A 4,053-nucleotide genomic window follows, 5' to 3' on the forward strand; every position below is an offset into this window, starting at 1 on the left:
TGTGTCACCCCCCCCCCCCCCCCCCCCCCAACCGCCACTCCCCCACACCCATACCACCTGAACGTCCACCAAAAACCCCTTCCCCACACACTTTCCGCACCCGCCTCTCCCCACACACCCCACTCCCCTCGGACCCTGATTCCTGGTGATGACGCGGGCCTTTCTGGTATTTCCCCAGGCCCTGCCACAACTACAAGTGGAGGGCAGCGAGGACAAGGACACGGACAGCGAAGAGAGCCTTCGACCTGCATCTGACGTCACCCTGGAGCTCGAGTCTGGGAAAGACACCAACTTCCATCACAGCTGTCGCCAACACCTCCACTATCCCAGAGACACTCACCTGGGTTGGGCACTTTAGTGAAGAGGCTCCTGATGCGTATCGCACACGTGCTACGGTACAACAAGTGGAGGTAGGAATCCCTGAAGTGGAGGACAGGTTTGGGGCTTCTGGAACAGACGGCCCCATCGATTGTAGAGATGCAGTCGTAGAGCCAGGGACTACATGAGGGGTTGTTGGCAGGTGCAGTTGGAGGAGTCCAATTGCGTGCAGGAGCAGGAGGTGATGCCGACTCTGCGTGCCACCCAGACGAACACCGCATGGGTGGCGTCCTTGGTGGAGTCCTTGGGAGCAAAGGCTTTGGCCATGGGTCAAGATGTCTGAGGCCTGGGGCAACCTGTGCAGGCGGTGGCCAAGGCCCAGGAGAGGGCTGCCCTCTCACAGACAGCCATGTACCAGAGCCACCTGGACATTGCAGCAATGCTCCAGGGCCTGGCCCAGTCACTGTGGGTCATAGCTGAGGGCGTCGGTGGCATTGCCCGGGTGCTGGCCGACTTGGTGCAGACACAAAGGGAGATGGCGCAGTCACTGGCTGATGTGGCACAGACCCAGAAGGTGGTGGTACAGTCACAGTGTAATGGTGGGCAGCCCCGGAGGGAGGTGGTCCACTCCCGAAGCTCCAAGGCCCGCGAGCATGAAGTCCTTAGTCGAGACCAGAGCGGGCCTCCAGGACTAGCAGCGCCAGGTGGTGGGGGCGCCTCAGGGGATAGTTCCGCTCGCACACCTGCCCCATGGAGTAGCCTGGGGGCCATCGGGCACACCGAGGGGGGGGGGAGGAGGTAATGGGGCCCATGGTGGTGACTTCCGCAGCACCACAGCCACTTCCCCTCCTGTCCCTGGTGCACCACATGGGTAGCGGGCAGAAAAGAGCGGCACAATGCCACCTGGGGACACCCGAGCAGTAGGGCCCATCCAGGCTGGGTCGCCCCAGAAGATGGCCGCCAACGGGGACCCAGGCTACAGGGCAGGAATCGCAGCAGGCCGCCTCCACTACTGATGTACCAACTAGGGATCCACTAGACGGAGCGTTAGGGCCAGTAAGGCCAGAAAGTTAGACACCAGTTAGATTGGCACAGGTGTAGCACATAAGATAGAGATAGGAGCTAGGGCACAAACCTGTATATATATATGTTCATAATAAACACATGTTTAGGAGCTAGGGCACAAACCTGTATATAGTATATATGTTCATATAAACACATGTTCACTATGTTACAACATGCCTCCCTACTCTGTCAGAAGAGTGTGAGGGATGGGGTTGGGCTGGCTGCAGAGGGGGTGTTGGTGCTGTGGGGAGTGCTGGGCGGAGGGTCGGGGAGGGGGGTGGGGGTGGGGGGGGGGTTGGTGGCCTTGGGAACCGACCCCAGAACAGTCACCGCTCTCGTACCCTCCCTCCACCTCCATTACCCAGCGGTTTGGTGGGACCGTGTGACGGACTGGCCAACCCGTATGCAGCGATCACCCGGGTGGACTGTGGAATGTGCTACCGTGGGCAGGAGTCAGATGTTGTCAAACGGTGCAGAGCACCAGAGCTCATCGCAGAACGGGTCGCCATCACCCTCCACCCCATGGGCCAGACCCGCTGTTACTGCCAACCCAGGGCCCGCACCAGGCCACCTGAGGCAAGTAGGAATTGATGTGTTGGGTGTTCTGGACCACATACAGGTCCTCAACACTTGAAGTAGTGCAACACTGTTTTATTAAAAGGTTAACTATTTAAACATACTTGAACTGTGGGTAAATATGATACTAGCTTTAACTAAAGACCTTTGCCTTGTCCTAACCAGTTGATGCACTCAGCACATGGTGAATGTCTGTGTTGCAGGCTGTGAGCTCTGTCCTCCTAGCTAGCTGCTACTCGAATGAGCGGGAATTCTGATGTCCCCTGTCTTTATAGTGCGTGTGCTCTCACTGTTGATTGGCTGCGGTGTTGTGTGTGTTGATTGGTCCCACTGTGTGTCCATCAGTGTGTGACTGCACCATGATATACTGGTGTATATTATGACAGGAATCATGGAGAGGGTTGCAAGGGGGAGGGTGGTGCAATAGGGGTGTTCATGGAAGGGGTGGTCGAAGGGAAGGGCCAGTGGTGGAGGGATTACTGTCTGTGCCGTTGGCCAGGCCCCTAGTCGGTGAACCTGGAGGCAATCACAGCGTCCCGTACGCGTTGGCCCTAGCGCACATGTTGTGCGGCCTCCCGTACCTGGCCAGGCCCCATGTCCTGCCCTTCCTCATTCTCCCCACGCATCCTCCTCGTTGGATGAGGACTGACGTACATCCTCCTCCTCCAGCACATCGCCCCTCTGCTGCATGATGTTGTGGAGGATGCAGCAGACCACAATGTGGGAGACCCTCCTAGCGCTATACTGGAAGCCCCTCCAGAGCGGTCCAGGCACCTGAACAGCATCTTCAGGATGGCGAAGCACTGCTTGCTCACGCCCCTGGTTGTGCCATGAGCGTTGTTGTAGCGGGTCTTTGCGTCAGTCTGTGGCCTCCTGATAGGCGGCATCAGCCACGACCGCAGTGGATAACCCCTGTCACCCAGGAGACAACCCCCCCCCCAGACAGGGGTGCGCCTTGACGAGGCCAGGAATCACCGAGTGTGCCAGGATGAAGGAGTCGTGCACACTGCCCGGGTATCAGGCACAGACGTGTATGATGTGCATCTCATGGTCACACACCAGCCGCACGTTCATAGAGTGGAACTCCTTTCGGTTCGTGAAGACAGGCCTGTCATCTGCAGGTGCTTGATAGACGACATGCATCTCGTCAATCAACTCCTGTATTGTGGCGACCTGGCATATAGGTCCTCTGTGATGGCACCTGTGCACTAAGCTCGGTGAGATCCCAGATACATCCCCACTTGGTGCCTGGAAGGACCCCATGGCATAAAGGTTCAGAGCGACTGTCACCTTGACTGCAACTGGGAGCGGGCGTCCTCCTCCATTCCCCCTGCGCCATGATCTGCCAGATTTGTCACACTATCCCCCTGCTTAGCTGGAGTCTTCGATGGCATGCCCGGTCCGACAGGTCCTCGAATGACAGGCTCTGCAAAACCAGTCCCGTTTTGGGTGCATACAGCGGGGTCTTTCTCAGCACCTGCAGTGCCAAGAATGACCCCACTATCAAACGGCACTCTGTTTTTTTTTCTGGTCTCAGTCAACAACACACTGCCAGGGCCACACTTACCTCCGATGGCCTGGGAGATGTGTGGACCAGTGCTAAGTGGCACCATGGCGTGGGGCATTCATTCCCAGGCCTCAGGAGAATCGGGTGCTCACTTAAATATGTTAATCTGGATCTCGTCCAGCAAGGCGAGATCAAGATCTCGATGTCTCATGAAATCTCGTGAGGCGTTCCGAACGTCGAAAATCTTGCGGTTGTTAATTGCCTCGTTGTGTCATCAAGTCGGGCGCAACGAGGCCATTCGATTGCACCCAAGTTCTTTTGAGTAATCCTGAACGTCATCCACTAATTGATCGATACGACTATCCTGTTTAGCTGTGTGTCTTCTTCTTACAAAGTAGGAGAGGGTTTCGGAATCCAACATACCTTGGCAATGTGGCCCTTCTTACCACAGTTCTTGCATGTATTCGTCTTACTCCAGCATTCACCCGCTGAGTGTCCAACTTGTATACATCAGTGACATGGTCGCACCTTTGCAGCCTTGTTCCTTGTGGTATTCATTTTGTGGATCTTCGCTCCAGCTGTGAAGC

This window comes from Scyliorhinus torazame, chromosome 14 (genome assembly GCF_047496885.1).
Source record: "Scyliorhinus torazame isolate Kashiwa2021f chromosome 14, sScyTor2.1, whole genome shotgun sequence".
NCBI classification, from domain to species: Eukaryota; Metazoa; Chordata; class Chondrichthyes; order Carcharhiniformes; family Scyliorhinidae; genus Scyliorhinus; species Scyliorhinus torazame.